Here is an 18,760-nt window from a genome sequence, read left to right on the forward strand (position 1 = left end):
CTGCTAGTGACTTTCATAAGTCTTGGTCTAGTTATTCCGTCTCTATGTCATATATCTCTTTTGTGGTATCTCTTTCATGGTGTCAAGGTCATGTAACGGCCTATTTTGGTTTCCCCACTATGCCTGGGATGATTGATGCAATGTGATTGGTTGTCATATGTAAAATTTTGATGTATTCCCACTTGGTTGGGTGGATGAGTCAATTTTTGTATATCCTCACTTAGTTGAGAGATGGATGTATGTATGAGTCTTTGGTGATAGGAAGGTCTTTTATAATGTAGAGAGTCATATTCTTCTTGAAGAACATCTTTTGCAGATCTTGCCTACAGTCAGGAAGAGCATGAACAGCACACTTCAGTGATACAGAGATTCAGCATGTACTCAGAGGGAGCATGGACAGATTGGTACACCTTGGCATATACAAAGGGGGAGATTATTCAGAGATTTCAGCAGGTACTCGGGGGAAGTATGGACAGTGGAATGATTCAGCAAAGGAAGAGAATATCTTGGTCCACCCTTTGCCCTTGATGTCAAAGGGGGAGAGTGATTTGGTGTTGTTGCCATCAAGTCCAAAGGGGGAGATTGTTGGCATTATGATGCATGTGTTGTACTTGATGGCAACCCTCTCATATCTCACTTATGTATAACTGGATGAATCTTCAGACGAGATATCAGATGTAACTGATGGAGGATAGCTCAAAGGAATCAGATGATGAATCTTCAGAAGAGATATCAGATGTGACTGATGGAAGAATATCTCACTTATGTATAACTGGATGAATCTTCAGACGAGATATCAGATGTGACTGATGGAGAATAGCTCAAAGGAATCAGATGATGAATCTTCAGAAGAGATATCAGATGTGACTGATGGAGGACAGCTCAAAGGAATCAGATGCTAATTCTAAGTGTGACAAGTTAGCTTTGCCATCAAGTCCAAAGGGGGAGATTGTTGGCATTATGAGATAAGTGTTGTCCTTGATGGCAAACCTCACTGATGACAAATCATAGTATAGAAGGTCAGCAGCAAGGAATTGATGACCAGACTATAAGAAGAAGAGAAAGTTCATACACGCAGGTTCGTTAAGCCCAAGTCGCATGTACACGCAGGTTGGCTTCAGCAAAAGCGCGTGTATGTGGAAAAGTACCTTTGGTCCATGGCGGTTAGTCCTTGGAAGTTGTGCCTATGGTTTCGGACCATTGTGTCTCGACGGGCGTGTCGATCCCTAGTTTTGAAGTTGATGGTATTGTGTTACTATGGTTTTGGCTCTTGGTATTGAGCAAGGCCTAAGGCTATATAAGGAGAAGGAAATCATTAGGCAAGTGTATCTGAAATGTCTTGAATATCTGATGAAGCATTAGATCCAGTATGCAGGGTTATGGGTTAATGATGCATTGCTTGATCTGAGCTAAGGAGAGATCTCACCGGTTGATGGAGAACTAGATCTAAGGAGAGATCGGGATCAAATGGTTTGAAATGAACTATCTTTATGATGCTTATTCTAGATCTACATACTGACGCATGTATTGTTCTATAAATGTTATGAGTATGACTGATGTCTGGTACAGCTGCAAGTTATGAGAAATTATTTTTAGATCTGTACGCGGGTTGTCTTTGGCAAAAGCGCGTATACACGCGGATTTGATTCATCGAAGTAGCGTATACATTGTAAAGCTTGATATTTGAAGTTGCAGATGGATCTGATGGTTATTACAGAGTTCTGTGTCTGCTCTGTGTTCTGGTGACTGTTGTTAACAGGGTTTCAGTGATTCAGAGTTTGATGATTGTTTTGAGCTTCAATGATAGTTATGGGTCCAGTATGAAAATTGGATGAAACGTGGCCTTTCAGATTATGTGTTGTGCTTCAGTGTATCCAGTCTGAAAATTGATGAAACGTGGTACCTGGAGGTGAGAAGATTGTAGGCAAGCTCCTACGTACTAGTATCTAAGCTAGTACAAAAGCTAAAGGAGATCTTTGGAGCATTGTAGCAGGTAGCAGCCTGCGTACTAGTAAATGGATCGGCTAGTACAAGAGCAAGGGGGTTGTAGCTCCCGTACTGGTATAAGACTGCACCAGTACAAATATTGTAAAAGGATTTTCTTATTAAGAAGAAGATTGAGATGACTTGCAGCAGGTGGTTTTCACCCACATTGGGTTTCCACCTTATATCTTTGTGTTCATGTGTGTGGCTCTTGTGTGATGTTTTGTTCTGTTATTCTGCACCTGTTTACTGTTAATATGCTTAATAATGATCTGATGCATTTACTGAAGATTAAGCTAACTGAATTATAAGATCTCTGGATATACGCGAGTTTCATTAGACACAGTAGCGTGTACACGCGGGTTGACTTAATTGAAGTAGCGTATATGTTTCTGAGTATGAAATTGAAAAGTTTGATTGATCTGATAATACTGATTCACCCCCCCTCTCAGTATTATTTCCAACAGCATCCTAGGAATGAATTTCCATTGAACTCTATAGAATTTTGTTCAGTCTGTGAAGAAAATCATTCTATAGACAAGTGCCCTTCCTTACTCGAACTTAAAGTTATATATCAAGGGGGTGAGGGAGTCACTAAACAACTTTATTACATAAACCAAAGGAGGCTGCGTGGACCTAGATCATATTAGCAGGGGATGTAAGGGACATCTCAAGCATACTACAACCCCAACCAAGTCACTTCCATACCTTCTTGGCCCCCCCCTACTCATCCTTCCTAGTTCACACCTCCTCCTTGGTCCTTCACATCTCCATATCATGCCCAACCAGCCATCCATTCATTTCAATCCTATGCTCATCCACAGCCTTAGTGGAATGCATCTCATCAGGGGTGGAGGCACCAATACAACTCTCCTCCCACTCTTTTGCCTCCATCACCTGCCCAACCACAACCGTTACCTCCTGCTCCACCAAAGAAACCCCAAATGCCTGTCGAGCCAAATCCGAACCCAAATAATAGACAAGCTCAATAAGTGTATAGTGGGGATCCATCATGCTTGACTTATGCTGTGGAGATTCAAGAAATTAACTTGCGATCTAGGAAAGTTCTCCCAGATAGCCAGCCTCCACCTAGGGAGTTTGAGGAAGATAAAGAGGAAAGCAAGCCTAAAGAAAATCCACCCTTTCCTGAGAGACTATCCGCAACAGTCCAGCCTACCCCAGAAGAAACTGAACTCCTGGGAGAATTGAAACATTTATGTGTGAAGATACCACTTCTCCAAGCCATAAAAGATGTGAATATCTACAATAGGTTGATCAAAGAGAAGTGCTTTAGGCATCCATGAAGGTGCAAGAGAGATGCCCCAACCATCAATTTCATAGGGCAACTGTCCAACTTGATGTTAGGGCAAGCAATCTGTCCAAAATATATGGACCCTCGAAGCCCAGTAGTTGATGTCCACATCAATGGTACCATGTTCCCACACACCTTAATTGATTTGGAGTTGCCATTAATGTGATGATAAAGGACACAATGCTCAAACTCAACCTCCAGGTCTCCTTGAGGAAGACCACGACCGTGCTACAACTTGCAGACCGCTCCAGCATGACCACTGAGTGGATTATGGAAGATGTGATGGTTTCCGTTGATTCATGGGAGTACCCTGCTAATTTCTTAGTTCTCCAGCCAATGGTAAAGCTCATTGGGTATCTTCTCATTCTAGGAAGACCCTAGTTGGCTACCGTCGATGTCTACATCAACTGTCAAGCTGTGAAAATGACCGTAAAGAACGAGCATATGTCTAAGCAGTTAAGCTTATATCCTCTTGCCCAACCCTTGCTAGAACATGATCTACCTCTTTGGTTTGAGGAGGAAGATGAGGATGAAGTCTATTTTGCATTGCTTTGTGCATTAGAAATCACCTTGGGGGAAAAACCACAAGATGAGGATGATATGATTGAAAATTTGATTCAGAATCCACCTCGCAGTGTATCACCATTAGAGGACATAGTAAGAGAAACCCAAAACAACCCCTCAATTGATCTCTGTGGGGCCGACTCCACTCCTCTCCGTGTTAAGAATATAGAGTTCGGCCCAGAAAGAACCTTGAAAATCAATCCATCCCTATCCACTTCCTAGGAGAAGGATTTGTGTAGCTTGCTGAGAAAACACCTAGATGCCTTCGCCTGGAGTTATAAGGAGATGAAGGGAGTGCACCCCTCAGTATGTACTCATCATATATACATCAAGGAGGATTGCAATCCAATCAGGCAGTCTCAAATTAGGATGAATCTAGCACTTAAAGTTATTGTTAAGGAAGAACTACAAAAATTGCATGATGCAGGATTCATCTATCACATCTCTGAGAGTGAATGGGTCTCTCCTTTGGTACTAATGCTAAAGAAAAATGGTAAGTCGAGAATCTATGTCGACTATTGCGAATTGAAAAAAGCCACTAGAAAGGACCATTTTCTTTTACCATTCATAGATCAAGTGTTAGATAGTCTGGCAGGGAAAAAGTTTTTCTCTTTCCTAGATGGGTTTAGCGAGTACAATCAGATTCAAATCATATTGAAAGACCAAGATAAGACCACTTTCACTTGTCCTTGGGGTACCTTTGCATACTGGGTCCTTCCTTTTGGTTTTTGTAACACTCCAGCCACTTTCCAAAGAGTGGTGCTAAGTATATTTTATGAATTAGTTCATGATGCAGTAGAGATATACATGGATGACTTTACTCCTTATGGCTCTAACTTTCAGGAAACTTTATCTAACCTAGGAAAAGATATAGACAAGTGTATTGAGATGAGCCTGTTCCTCAATCTGGAAAAATGTGAATTTCTGATGATTGAAGGGACCATGCTAGGTCATGCAATATCTCAACAAGGACTTCAGGTGGACCCCAACAAAATTGCCATCATCCGAAGGGTCCCACCTCCTGAAAAGGTAAGAGATGTCAGAAGTTTCCTAGGCTTATCTAGGTATTACAAGAGATTCATTAAAGATTTCAGCAAGCTGGCCTCTCCTTTGTTTGGCCTCTTAGGTAAAGATGTCGAGTTCATATGGTAAGAAAACTGTCAAGAGGCCCTAGATACCTTGAAGAGCAAGCTCGTGGCTACCCCAATTCTGAGAGGCCCAACCTAGGCCCTACCTTTCCACATTAACATAGATGCCTCGAACAAAGCAATAGGAGCAACTTTGGTACAAATTCATGAAAATTTACCTTATGCCATATAATTTATAAGTAAAAACTTGTCAAAGGCAAAGTTAAGTTATACGGTGACCGAGAAGGAACTCTTAACTATCATGCATTCCTTAAACAAATTCAGACATTATATCACAGGCTATCAAAAGTTTGTGCACACTGATCATGCTGCAATTAGATATTTAATGAACAAACCGGATGTAAATGATCACATTATTAGATGGTTTCTCTTACTGCAACAGTTTGACTTGACCATTATTGATAAGCCTAGTAAAGAAAATTTTGTTGCTGACTTTTCATCTAGAGTAAATTTGCCTACAGGTGAAGAAGGAATGGTGGCTGACCAAATGCCAGATGAACATCCGTTTGATATCTCAGTACTCTCTCCATGGTTTGCTAATATAGCAAACTACCTGGTTTCGGCATAGTTTCCACCACACCTGTCCTCAAAAGAGAAGAGAAAGATAGTAAGGGAAAGAGCCCTTTTCACCTGGATTAGGGGCAATCTCTTCAAACTTGGCCCAGATCAGATCTGGAGAAGATGTGTCAGGGAGGAGGAAGACTTTGGCATGCTCCTAACTTGTCATGATGGGCCTTGTGGAGGTCATTTTTCAGTAAAAAGAATTGCCTTCAAGATACTGCAAGCAGGCTACTACTGGCCCACTCTTCATCAGGATGTGAGGAGATATACTAGCCAGTGTGATTAGTGTCAGAGGATGGGGAAACCTACTCCAAAGGATGAGATGCTCATGCAACCTCAAGTGACCTTTGAGCCAATTGAGAAGTGGGGCATGGACTTTGTGGGTCCTATTAGCCTTCCTTAAAAATAGAAACAATACATCATTGTGCACTGATTACCTGACAAAGTGGGCAGAGACAAAAGCAATAAAAGCATAGAGAAAAGAAAAAGTAGCTGAGTTTTTGAGAGGAAACATATTCTACAAGTTTGGGTATCCAAGAGATTTGGTCACAGATCGAGGCAGTCAGTTTACTTCCAATTTGATTGAAGACCTCCTCACACATCACAGAATCAAGCATAGGGCTTCCACCCCTTACCATCCACAAGAAAATGGGTAGGTGGAGGTCACTAACAAAGCATTGGAAGGGATCTTGACAAAGGTAGTGAGCAACAACAGAAAAGACTAGGCAAACAAATTAGTTGAGGCCACTTGGGCCTACAACACAACATGGAAGACCACTACAGGGTTCACACCCTAAGAACTAGATTATGGGAAGAAGGCTTTGCTGTCAATAGAATTTGAATTCAATACCCTGACGATGGCAGCTTAGCTGGACCTAGACCTCAGCCATGCACAGAAAGAAATATTACTTCAGCTCAATGGATTGGATGAACACAGAATGCAAACCCTTCTCCATACAGAGGTATTTCAGCTTCAGAGAAAGATATGGCATGAAAAAAATATCAAGGAGAAGCAATTCCAAGAGGGAGATTGGGCACTAATCTATTATTCAAGATACAAATATTTCAAGGGCAAGCTAGGGACAAGATGGCTGGGACCCAACGTTGTGAAGAAATGCAATGACAATGGTTCAGTTCTGATCAGAACCATTGATGATGAAGCCATCCCCATGCTTGTCAATGGACATCGGTTAAAATACTACAAGAAACCCCTATCCAAGCGAGAGTTCATTGCATATTTGAATAAGACAATGATGGTAGTGGAGCATGTCTTAGCCTCCACTTCACCCACTCATTGAAGAAAAGAGAAAAAAAATTAAAAAATAAGGACTCAAGTGAAAACCTCCATGAGGCGCTTGAGTCCCATCATTGGGTTGAAAACCTCTTCTGAGGTGGCCCGGTGATGTCAAAAAAAGAGATAAAATAAGATCCCTGAATGAAAACCTCCTTCGGAGGTGCCCAAGGCAGGAAATTAGGGTAAAAACCTGAGGTGCCCTAGTTGTTTCAAAAAAAAAAAAAGAGAGAAAAAGAAAAATGATTTTTCATTTGAATTGCAGGTTTGCAGGAGGACTATAGGAAGTAGAATAAGGTGCTTAGGGAGCCCTAAAACCAACACCAACACCCATCCTACCCTCCCACACCTTTCTCCATCATTCTTGGCATTTCTTTCACCTCATTGTGCCTATTTTTCAAAAACTGTGTGTTTTCTATAGGAGGTTCCTATAGCAATTACAGAGAACCAGAAATGGATATAAAAGGTAGTTTGAAGGACAGGGAAGCTTCATGAGGAATCTATAAATCCTTCTATAGTATTCAAACCTCCTTGCCATCATTTCCAAGCCTACATCACACCCCAAGCATCATTCTTCTTCCTGTCCAAGAAAACACAAAAAAAAAAAAAAAGCAGTTTTTAAGGAAAAGAAAGAAAAACCAAAAATAAGAAAGGAATAGCACCATCCACCTCACCTGTAGCCTACCTACTATCTCTCCATCCCTATATACATCTCTGGCATCATCCTCATAGCTCCAAGCATAGAAAGAGCTAAAGATTCAAGGGGAGAAGTAGCTACAGGAGCTCCTGTAGGAATTCCTGTAGCAACTGATCCCATTAAAATCCAGCATTAGCAGCCAGAGAGTGAAAACATGAAGGTGGAAGAAGACACCTGAAGCTTAGATCTAGCCAGAGAAGAACCTGCACAGGACACAACCACACATTAGCAAGCAGACAACATGCATCAAAATAAACAATGGCATGCAGCAGAGAGAGAGAGCCACAACACTTCACAAGCAAATACATTCGGATCTCAGGTAAGTAACTAACCCGCTCCTCTGTTTGCATTTGTGTAATTAGAAGACATGAAAAAGTAATGAGATGGTTGAGGTTGAATGAGGGAAAGGTGGCTAGTTAACTTGGCCACCTTCATCTAGTTGACTCCACTCATCCGAGGATGTCACTCACATGTGCACACAGTCAACTCAAGAAAGATGTCAATGCCAGGTCGTGGAGGAAGTGTGAACTCCAATGCAATCATGAGGGATGATTATGAGGAGGGGCCATGATGACAAGGTAGGTGGGGACTAACTGTCTGAATATTTCCAACATATACATTTCCATCTCACCCTCCATCGGAAATATCCATAAAGCGCAATAAGTACTCCTTTCTGAGCACTCTCACCACCTTTTCCTTCATTCTCTTATGGAACGTCAGCTACAGTAGTTTCTCTATGCCCCCACAGCCTGGTAACCATCATTCTCCACTGATCTCTCCCATATTCCTACTCTCGGCATTTTTCTATGGGGGCACCTACAAGAACTCTACAGGAGGGACAACATGCTTCTACAGGAGGGGCAGTGAGTTGTTTGAAGAGAGAAAACATGGTTTTCAGCATGGTTTTCAATATGAGGAGGTAGGTTCCATGCATGCCCCCATTTAATATCAAAATATGCAAGTAGTGGTTTAAATTTGTAGAGGAGATAAAGTCTTTAGGAGGAGGAAATACATAAAAATACTTTGTTTATTTAAAAAAAAAAACATAGTCTCCTTTGTTTCTCTGTTTTCTTCAAAAAATGTTGTCTCCATATCCACATTTGGTTTTCGAAAGAAGTATAAACAAAATTACAGGAGGATTTATGAGGAAGGATCCCACCAACTCCTCTAGGCTCCATGCACATCCCCAAGTAGTGGACATCTTCACAAGGGAAAATTGGATGAACCTTTTTGAGAAATTCTGAGGGTTTGATGAGGAGATTGCGCAAGAATTTTCCCATTTTTTGGTCCCTCACTCAAGAACACATGCCACTGTCACCTTTAGAGGTCTTTCCATGAAGATAACCCTTGAATTTATCAGTAGATTCACTACCCTTCCTCTTGGGCTGCCTTGGAGTAAGGATGAGAAACCAATTGGCCAGGCTGCCAAGAAAAACTTCTTCCAAAACAATGAAACCCCTATAGAGGATAAAAATGGCATTACGAGGGCTACCATACCATATCCTTGGGATGAGGTTAGCTACCAAATAATCAAGTATATTTCCTATGAGGGGAGGTACAACATTGTCTATGGTTATCACTTTAGAATCCTTCATGAATTAAGGTATGGCATGGACACTCCAACCCCTCAGAAGTTCAACATCCCTTACTTCCTCCTGTAGTCCCTCATTGACTTCAGCACTAAAGTAAAAGCAAGAAATTTAAACAGCTAGCTCACCATGGGTTAATTAAAATTTTAGTGGAAGAAGCCCTCCGTACATTTACACTCCCTATAGCATGGTAAATATTCCAAAACATGACAGCTGAGGATGACATAAAATCCCTAACCTATGATATCAATCCTACTAGTAGAGAGGAGGAAGAGTAGCAAGGGGGAGAAGGTGATGCAATTGGTGAATTATTAGAACAATAAAGGAAGGAGGAAGAAACTAATATAGAGGAGGAGCAAGTTGAAGAAACAAAACAGGAAGAAATAGAGACAGAAAAAGAGATAGAAGGAGGAGAGAAAGAGGCAGAAAAGATAGAACAAGGAGAAGTATCCCCTAAGACTCTAGAAAGAGAGGCAGCAGCTGCTCTCACTGCCCTCAGTACACCAATCAAGCCAAAACAAAAGAGGAAAGGGCATGCCTCCATGTATTTCAGGGCTAGGAAGAGCACAAGAATCAAAACAGGGAAACCTCAACCCTCTTCAAAAGTGCCAATTACAATTGAAGATTCACCCTCTGCCCAAGGAAAATAATCCCCTTCCAAGGCACCTATTACATATGAGAGGGGGACTCCTAGATCTCCCACATGGAAATAAAATGTAGAACTACAAGACCCAAAAGCAGTCCTCCAGGAGGCTCAGACAGTCCTACAGGAGACACTGTCAAAACTACAGGAGACCAAAAAGCTGATGAAAGAAATGGAAGGATAGCCATAGGTAAAGGAGGAAGAAACATAGCTACAAGAGCCTAATCCCCAGTCCAGTCTTGCCTCCTACTACAATCTTCTCGAGGGAGGAAGAATAATTCCACAAAAATTTGCAATTCCACTATTCTGTGAAGTAGAGAAAGAGAGAATAAGAACACATAGGTGGATGCAAATAGGCAAATCCAAAGGAGTTGAGGATATTGGCCATATGGAGAATAAACTCAGTGAAATGGGTATAGAGTTGAGTGCTATCAGACATAGGGAAGCAATTACAAGAAGCCAACTTGAAACAAAAATGAATTTCTAAGGAGGTAGCTGCAAGAGAAGTAGATCCAGTTGGCATGCATGACTAGCTTATCCATGGAGGCATTGTAATGTAGAACACCAGCAAAATCCTATGGCCTATATCTCAAGGACCAATGGTTGCAATTTTAGATAAAGACTTTGGCACAAAAAGGCACAATGCCTTTCCAAGATTATAGGTAGTTTTTGGACCTGTGTGACCAAAGCACATCAGAGGATAAGGCAAAGATGGTAGAACTCTACCTATATAACATGGCCTTCATAGACATGAATGTGTGGTACCCCAATGCCAGGCTATGGGACCTGCAACTAATGACCATGGCCTCATGGATGAACCATGAGGAGTTAAGGGCAGCGGAAATAAGAAGATTGATAATAAAAGAATAGAATGAGCCATTAATGATCATAGTAGAGCAATCAGATCCCATGGCACTCATCAGCACACATAACCTGCTTGCCAATAATCCTCAGATTCCCCTAGATATATAAGTGATCAGGCACAAGCCATTGCACACTTTGAGGATATGGAAAGGCTACTTGGGGATGACTGTGTGCATGCATGTATGAGGATATGGAACACCTTACCACACAGTCTGCAGATCAGGTAATATCATTCCCCCATGAGGATGAAAGAGGCATTAAGCAGAGTGCCAATGTACAAGCACTCCATGTAGAGGCTGAAGGTTAACTGGATTGGCCTCAAACTAAGTTCCCCACTACTGTTAGGTATGCTGGAAGGTAAAAGAGAAGAAGAAGAGCAGGATCAGTGGGAAGAGATAGATAGAAAGGCAGGATTCTATGACAAGGAAGAGGAGACCACATCAGAAGCTTGGGATGCTAGGGAGGCCACCAGGGCCATCAAAAATGAGGAGATGGACTAAGTTGCTCAGAGGATGAGCAACACTTTCAATAGGGTGGTGATGATGAGCCTCATAAATGGGTAATTTTATGGGCTCATTTTACCTCCTAACCTAGTCAAATCAACCATTCCCTTGGCTTATTACACGATTTTTTGATTATATTTATGCTTATAGAGTGAGTTGAGTTAGTTATGATGCCATGTGGTCTAACATGTGTTTAATGCAGATTATTGATGAATTTTGGGGTCAAAGTCAGAGATGCAGTGGAAAAATGGTAGCAATAACCAGAAGTGGACAAAGGAGAGGACTTATAGGATTGAATCCCCCTCATTTATTAATATTCACTTCAAATTCCCGTTGATTTAGCTCAGAGTACTTGAAGCCAAGTCATGCACTAGAAGGTAGCTGAGCAAGTGAAGGATGACTGATGATTATCTCGAGTTTTGGGAGCCAGGCCTCCCTTATTTTTAAGAAGTTGTTGGTAGCTTCAATTGTATAATTAGAGAGGCCTAGGGCCTCAATAGGGTCAAATTTTTGTTGTATTTTTTCTTATGTAAACTCTGCTCAACTTCGAGCTTATTATTTTTATGAAGTTTCATGTAATCTTGTTATTGTTTTGAAATAAAGATGGAATCCTTTTTGAGTTAGCACTGAGTTACCTCAGAGGGCTAAAGCTCTTGGGTTAGGGCCCAATCCAAGTAGCCAAGCTCCTCTTTACTTGTATTTGTATGTTTTATTTCAGTTTGTAGATTAGGTTGTTGTTAGATGTATTTCTTTTATGGTTAAGAATAGGTTGCTTTTGATGATTCAGTAGTTTGCTTCCATTTGTGCTTTCTATAGTAGGTTAAGCAGTGATAAAGAAAAGATTCAAAAGGCTAGAAATAGTGCCTTGCCCTCTCTTCCTCCCTTTGGGACCATGATTTGAGGCAAAGACCCTCTTGCTTCCCAAAAAACACAGATTTTCCTCATTCATAGGACTTCTAGTGTTTGCAGCTTTTTAGTTGGTTAATAGTCTAGTTTGCTTTGCTTCAAAACTTCTTCATCATGCTAACTTCTTTATTTACAATATTCTTCTTTCATGCTTTCCTTTCTTGTAGCATTCCTCAACATTTAATTTGATAGATCATAGTTTAGACTATTTTGATGCAAAGCTCTGTTTTCCTAGATGCACTTCTTTCATTTCTTACTTTATCTTATTATTTGATTGTCAATTGTTTATGCAGTAGATCTCTTCTAGCAGTAGGCCAGCCTAACAACCATTCCATCCTCCATTTGATCCATGACCTACATGTCGCCCAAGTCTCCCCTCAATTTTGCCTTAGTTTCCTGCATTTTCCATAGAATTTCTTCCTCTCTCCTTGAGCAAGTCCAATAATCTTTCTTTCTCTTGATGATTCTTGGTAGACCTTAGGCACCCTAACACCTCATTCCAACCCTCATCCACCTTTTCCACCCACTCTCACAACCTAAAAATAGACAAAACTACTCTCGGCCTCCTCTTGTAGGCCTCCTAAATGCTATTTTTCCTCCTGTAGATTTCCTGTGTCCTCCTCTAGATTTTCCTGTAGGCCTTCTTTTGAAGGACGAGTGTGGGAACAGCCTTTAGAAGGCCACCTGAGACTTCCTGGGACCAAACCACACCATCCTACATCCTCGCAAGTGCCAAAACCACCCTTCAACACCACCTATTCGCTGCCACATTCACAAATAATAAATTACATACATGTCAAATTCACATAAAAATACATGAAAATCCAAAAATATGTTTTCTACTCATTTACTTCCAAAAATATCTTATTTAGATGTTGTTTACTTCTTCGAATAGATAATGGCATCCTTTTCATGGTTTTCATAGTGCTTTCTGCAAAAGTAGGATTAGTTGGTTAATTAGGATTTATTTGATTTTCTTTACATTTCAGTCTTTCTCCTTTCTGCAGTTAGAGTAGTATCTATAGAGTAGTCTTTCTCTCCTTTCATCACATATAGAGCTTCTTCTGGAATCCATAGAAGTTGGCATGAGCTCCTAGTGATCTTGTGCCAGCTGACCAAGTGACAACTTGTAGTAAGAACTAGTACTTGTGCATATAGCATCGTTGCTTCCAAGTTTGTTACGAACTATTGGGTTGATATAAGTAAAGTAGGAATCCCAAGATTTGCAACATTATTTCTGCAATATTGGTGCTCAACAATGGCCTCAACTTGTCCATTCGCTTGCGGATAATGAGTAGAACTATCATGTGGAAGTCCTAACTTGGCAGTTAACTCACTCATCATGTAATTGCGAAAATGTGACCCATGATATGTAACTATAGCCTTTGGTACACCAAACTGAGCAACCATGTGATTGAAAAAGAAAAGTGCAACCATCTCGCCATTGTTGTTTTTTGTTGGCATCTCCTCGGCCCATTTTGTGGAATAGTCAATGACGACTATAATATACCCATTACCCCCGGCCGAGGTGGGGTTACATGTCATGAAGTCAATGCCCCATTTGGCGAATGGTCCAACAATGATGACAGGATGCAATGGTTTAGCTGGTAATCTAGCTTTACAGTCATAAATCTGGCATGCATGACAACTTCTGATGGAAATAATGCAATTTTTTAATATGTAAAGCGAGAAGTAACCGGCACGGAGAATTCTCTGTGCGGTAGCATAAATAGATAAGTATCCACCACAAGCACCTGAAAAACAATCATTCAAAACTTTTTTGGCTTTCTCATGAGTGAGGCACCTTCATAAAATCGTATTGATACCACGACAGTAAATAGTGTCACCAACGATCAGATAGTTTTTGGCTTGGTATCAGATACGTCAATGTTGCGAGCGAGAGGTATCAGGCAGGAAAGTTTGGGACTGGAGATAAATCAATATATATCCATACCATGGGTTAGATGACAAAATTAGGAAGAGAGACTCATCTAGAATTGATGGTTCTGATGTTCAATCAATGGTATTCGAGGGAAGGTCACAAAGAAGCTCGGCGAAAACAAGAGATTTCTTTGACTTGGATTTGATGGATTCCAAATCAAATTCAAGTCAAATGACGATCCGTTTTGAGTATTCCCCCCCAGCAATTGACGTGACAAAATATATGTCATAGGGTTGCAATCCAAAATGATAGTGGTCTTTCGGAGCAGGATATAGTGGTGAAATCTCTATACATCTTGAATAATAGCCAGAGCCAGCTTTTCGACGTAAGAGTACTTAACTTCTGTATCATTGAGATTATAGCTCAAATAAAATATCTGGTGTTCAATCACATCTTCCTCTTGGAATAAAACCATTCCAATGGTTTTATTTGCAATGGTGAGATACAAGAAGTAGTTGTTTTGATCATTTGGGGAAAACATTAATGAGGCTCTAATCAAGGTATCTTTAAGAGCATCAAAGGAAGCTTGTGAAACCTGATCCCAATGGAAGGGTATCCCCTTTTCTAATGAATGAGTAATTCCTTGAGCCATTTTAGCATAATTGGGAATGAACCTCCTTAGAAAGTGTTGTGGTCAACAACAACCCCCCTCTTTGTTTAGTATTAGCAATAATATCAAGCAAAGGGGGACCCTTAACAAAAATCCCAAAAAATATTTTTATCCAAATTTTTGTATTTTAACTCCCTAAAAGCTACATCGCAGAGAGAGAGTGAAGAGTTTTCCTATGCGCGTAAATAAGATGCAAAGAAGCGATGCGAAATTCATCGCATCACATACTTTGAAAGCACCCTTAAAGAAAAATAAAAAGGAATCGCCGACGGCCGATATGCGACGTCGCATATCGCAAACGTCACAAAAGTAGCACACAACGAGCAAATGAAAATTGCGATATTGCGATTTGCGATCTGCGATCCTACAAACTGCGATTTTGTGATTTGCGATCCGCGACAAATGAAACTATTAATTGCTGCAATACGAATCGCAGGAACCACTCATCGCAAAGTTTCTTCGGCATGATCTGTAAACCCAAAATCGAGCGCTAACCTTAAGCAAAATTAATGATGGCACGCCTAAGTATCCAAAGATGATCATGTCGCGTTTTTCGAAGAGTCAAGTCCTTATGAGTGTCATGATTATGCATTCATTAGAGTTTAAATATTTCATGTCAATCTTTTCATATCTCTTTTCCTTTCCGTAAACTGTAAGGCAGTAACTGATATAAATCTATATGCAGGAAACATCCAAGGAAAAGGGGAAAGCGCCAATACTTGAAGAACAGAGAGGAGATGCCTTCGCAAATGAATGCCGCATGCAGCAGAGCCGCGGATTCCAGAGTATCACTCCACAGACACTAATGAAAATAGACTATCCAAGACTCAGAGTCAAAGGCGCACAAAAGCAGCATGTTTGCAAAAGATCCTGAAGCTCAGATTGGGTAAAGCAAAAAGAAAAACGCTGAAAAGGGATGATGCTTCAGAAAAGCCTGGAACAAAGAATGAAAGCAATTTTCAATACGTAAGATTGTTCAGGCAATGAAATCCCTAACTCATTGAGTCATTCACACGGCTGGAAACCGAAATAGCAACAGCACAATCAGTTTGAAAGAAATCTGAGTGATACTAAGTATACACACAGCAAAAAACACCCAGTCAGAGGGAGATTTTCAAAAATATCTTCTAAGTTGTCAGAAAGAGGTGCCAGCTTTTGTTATTTCTACTTTCATCGCCCGAGCAAAAGGAAAAGACAACCAGCCGACTCTTTACAGGCGAACCTCACATTGCTTATAGCAATAAGGAGCAGATACAGAAACGGTTAGAAATTAGATTCAATTTTTAGAAATAAATTTGCTTTAGTAAAAGGGCGGTCATTTGAAGCCGTTCCCTAAATTTGTGTAATTAAGATCAGTTAGTTAGTAGTATTTAACCTTCTCATGGCATTTGGAGAAGGGTCCAGAAATTTGTCAAAAAACTTCTCCTCAGAACATGCACTTTTGCACCCTCGGAGGGGGTTTTTGATGAATGGATGGATCGAGATTTATTTATGTTTGCATTTTAATGTCTGCTACTGATGTTGCACTTCTGTACTCTTAGTAGATGTTAGAAGTAAGTAGAGATAAATCGTTATTGCTTGAAGTTTGTGAGTGAAATCAGTCATAAATTGTACTTTTATCTCTTGATTAGTTTCTGCTCATATTCTTAGAGTGATATACAGCTGATTTGTTTATATGTTAATGTATGAATGTCTAGATTACCATTTGGCACTTTTGTACGGTGGAATCATTTGTTTGTGCTTAACATATGAATAACTGATTATGCGATATGATGTTCACAACTATTTTGCCTAAATTCTTATGCAGAATGGTTCATCTTAATTGATTTATATTCTTATGATAGCTGAATGATCTTTATTACCAGTTGTTGTATGAAATCTTTTTAGATCGCATAATGAAAGAATTTTACCCCGGGTTAGTATAGATTAGATGTGTTGTTTTTTGTTAGATTACAGTAGCATAGAGTCAGTTTAGAGTCTAGAATAAAATTAGTTTAAAATTACCTTTAGATTAGTGTCTTCAAAATCTACACACACACACACACATCTTTTAGATTGGGAAGCTGGTCCCATCATCCCTAGTCGGACCCGCTACACCAAACGGGCAAGGAGCCGCCAACCAGGTTCCCGACCGGGTGGGTATCCCCCTTGTTGTTGACCCGATTTCGGGGCCCTCAACATATTTGGCGGTAGAAGGAGGGCACGAACTATGAATGGCAACTAAGTCAAAATCTAAATGCCATTCTGAGAGTAAATCACCCTCATCAACTCCCCCGACTTCTCCACTACGGTTAAACCCGGAGTTACAAGTCGCTCGAGTATCCACCGCTGCTACCTACTCTAATATATCAGACCAACTCATTATTGAACCCCCTGAAATTCAAACTTTGATTCGTAAACTCCAGGGATTCTCTATTTTTTCTCATAGGTCTGATAAATCTAACAGCAGCGTGACTTCGCAGTACAATCCTGCTCACCCTCTGACCAGATTGAAGAGTGAAAAATTTGGTATTCAACCAAGTGAACTCCCTCTCCCTACTAGGAAAAGAGAAAGGAAAGCACCACCAGAGTCTGACCGTGAGACACTTTCATCCACTTCGTCCATTTCAACACCCTCACCATGAAGTCAACCACCCACATCCTCATCCCAAATCACTCATCCATCTTCCACACTTCCTCTTCAATCATTAACTATCATAATACCTTCATCTTCTCAGCATCAGAGACCGTCTTCTGTACTCTCACTAACGGCTCAACGATGGCCCAGTCTCCATGGAACAATCCTGGGGCGGTTTTAATGCCTCCACCCCTGAGCCCAATACCGGCCCATCCTGAGAAGTGGCTACCTAAATTCAATCCAGAAACAGGTATGCTAGCTGAAGAGCATATCAATAATTTCATGCTTTCTGTTAATCTCAACGGAGTTACCAACTAAGATGCTGTCGTCTGACTTTTTCCTTACACAATGCAAGGAACAGCGGCGTCATGGTACTTTTTGTTACCTTTCGGGTCCATCACAAGTTGGGACATTTTTCAAAGTCAATTCCTCACCAAGTTTGGCGATGACAGATCAACAGCGACATTGATCAATGACCTATCTAATCTTAAAGCTGAGGCTAGAGAACCCATTAAATATTTCAACTTACGGTTCAATAAGATCCTCAACAAGATTCCTGCTGCTTGTCAACCCAACGAGGAAGTAAGATGTGAATGGTACATCACGGCCTTACCATATAACTTGGCTATCTTTGTAGATAGGGCAAGTAAGACGAACTTAGTTGAAAACTTAACTGAGGCGCTAGCAGTAGAAAAACGCGTAGTTGCCCTAGAAAAGAGATCTGCAATAGAAGAACGCAAATCTAAGAAGATCTCTTTCAAAGAAGACACCAAGAAGAAGCAAACGAAAGATCCTTTCGATATGGAAGGATTACAAAAGGTGTTAAAGGCCATGTCCAACGAGATGATTGACATAAGAAAGCAAGTAGTAGAAACTTCTTCAAAAAAGCCCTACAGATCTTTTAAAAGAAACCTTCCCATGGAGGTGAAACCACCCAATGCTGTCTCAAACGTTGAATCTGAAGAAGAAGAAGAAGAAGAGAATACCACTGAAGAGCAGACCGATGATGAAGAAGTTGTGGAACTACAAGCAATGTGGGATTTCATCCTCCCACAAGAAGAGGATCAAGAAGCATTTCCGGTTAGCACACGAAGCAAAAATCAACTTGATCCTTCCCAAACTACCCCTAAACAAAAGGGCGCAAGCCCTGCACCAAAAGATGAGGTCGCAACAAAGAAAACCACCGTTAGAGCGACCCAACTTAGCCCAGTCCAATCAGATCAAGCACCTCCATCAAGAAAACTGATAGTGTCGGATGAAATGGAGTATAAAATTATCGATGACATGAAAAAGACTAGGGCTAATATCACTCTTTACGAATTGAGCAAATTGAAACATCAACAGAAAATAATGATGAAGGAATTACATGCCATGCCTACTACATCTTTACCTACAGCTGTAGCTTCCCACAACATGGGAAGACCTCCAACCAACATGATCAATAAGATTGATCCGAATGACATTGCCTTGATTGGAGGAAGGTCAAGATCCCATACTCCTCCTTTTCTCCTCACTTATGAAATTTTCAAT

Source organism: Pinus tabuliformis, chromosome 5_1 (assembly GCF_031772625.1).
Source record: "Pinus tabuliformis cultivar Carrire ecotype Pingquan chromosome 5_1, CPIR1, whole genome shotgun sequence".
In the NCBI taxonomy this organism is placed as follows: domain Eukaryota; kingdom Viridiplantae; phylum Streptophyta; class Pinopsida; order Pinales; family Pinaceae; genus Pinus; species Pinus tabuliformis.